Source organism: Macaca mulatta, chromosome 8 (assembly GCF_049350105.2).
Source record: "Macaca mulatta isolate MMU2019108-1 chromosome 8, T2T-MMU8v2.0, whole genome shotgun sequence".
Taxonomy (NCBI): Eukaryota; Metazoa; Chordata; class Mammalia; order Primates; family Cercopithecidae; genus Macaca; species Macaca mulatta.
This window is the reverse complement of record NC_133413.1, coordinates 120,208,644-120,210,691: the sequence shown is the minus strand read 5'-3', so window position 1 is coordinate 120,210,691 and position 2,048 is coordinate 120,208,644.

Genomic DNA, 2,048 nt, shown 5'->3' with positions numbered 1-2,048 from the left:
TTTATGTAATAGTATTTGGGTTGGGGATTGGTGTGTTTCTGGTTGTACGAAGGATAGTTGTATTGTTTTAGATGTAATTATGACCATATTATTGTCTTTATTTGAAGATTATGTATTATCTTAGGAGATGTGTATGGGTTCAAGTTGAAAAGGGGTGGACTTGTTATGGTTAACCCTGAGTGTCAACTTGATTGGATTGAAGGATACAAAATATTGATCCTGGGGTGTGTCTGTGAGGGTGTTGCCAAAGGAGGTTAACATTTGAGTCAGTGGGTTGGAAAAAGCAGACCCACCCTGAACCTGGTGGGCACAATCTAATCAGCTGCCAGCAAATATAAAGCAGGCAGGAAAACCGTGAAAAAGAGAGAGACTGGCCTAGCCTCCCAGCCTATATCTTTCTCCCTGCTGGATGCTTCCTGACTCGGATTGACTCTCCTTGCTCCTCAAGCTTGCAAACAGCCTATTGTGGGACCTTGTCCTCCCTATAATTAAAAACTGTATTAAGGCTTAATAGTTTTTTCAAATTTATGTCTAAGTCTGTTTCACAAGGAGCTACCTATTGACCTTTGCTGATTATACTAGTTATTGACTGTTATTTGAGATAGCAAATCTTCAACTGAACTGCAATATCACACACTGAAAAGCAACAGTTTTTGGAGTCAAGACAAATTTGGAGTCTAATCACAATCTTGCCATGTTGACATTTTTCCTTCTTTTCAAATGGGAATAAAAATAGAATAATTTATATTTGTCATAAAGAGTAGAGATGATGTATATAAAAAGTAGGGCACTTATTATATGCTCAATACACAACACATTTTATTATATTCATGAAAAAATATGTATGCAGTATTTAAAAATTGCATGAAACATTTTATTTTCATTTTTCTGTTACATTATATTCACATATAATTTACAAGTTTTAGGTCAAAATTTTATTTTAGCAATTTTCATTTTAAGCCTAAATACTATATTATATATAGTGTTTTATATATAATAAGATATATATATATATATATATATATATATATATATATATACTATTAGTCTTGTTCCTCTAGAGAACCATGACTAATACAATAAATACCTTTGATAGGATTTTTTGAAAATGAAATTTTATCTCTATGATCTTCCTTCCAAAACCCCTAACCCCAGTCTAATCATGAGAAAAACAATGGGCAAATTTTAAGAGTAGAATCCTACAATAGTCTGCAATATTCCCAGAGAGAAGAATCCTACTGTATGGCTGACCAGTACTTCTCACAATTTTCAAGGACATCAAAAACAAAGAAAGTGTGAGAAACTCTCACATCCAAGCAGATCATAAAGAGACAAGATAACTAAATGTAATTAGTGGTATCTTGGATAGAAAACTAGGGCAGAAAAGGGTGTAAGGTAAATACTAAGGACATCTGAATAAATTATAAACTTTATTTAATAATATTATATTAGTTATTAATTGTGTCCATTAATTGCAACGATTTAATGCTAACATGCAAGATGTTAATAACGGAAGGAACTTTGTAGAGTAGTATATGGGAACTCTCTACTATCTTCTTAATTTTTTTATAACTCAAAAACTACTTCAAATAAAATCTATTCAAAAATTGAAGAGACTTAAAACACAATTTTTTTTCTGTCTTTAACAATGTGTTGTATCAAAATATGTATTATTTTGTTCCAGAGAGAAGGGTCTAAGTCACAAAAAAGAGGGCCTTTAATGATTGATTGAAAGTCTCACATCACTTCTCTAAATAATTTATTTGATGCTTAAGGTGACCAAGATATTATTATAATGTTTAAAAATTCAGCCTTTTAAATGTGAAGACAGGAGAATTAACAATTCCAGTGAAATATGGGGTTGTTTAAAATTTCCTCGAAAATTACATTTTAGTTATTTTTTAAATGCTCATTTAAATGTTTAATCAAATTCTACATCCCCACGGTATACACTGCATGTAATCATTTGATTCCAGATAGATTATTTTTTCTCTCAGGCTTACTTTACTTCTGCATAATTATAAGGGCATTATTTATTTGCTTGTATT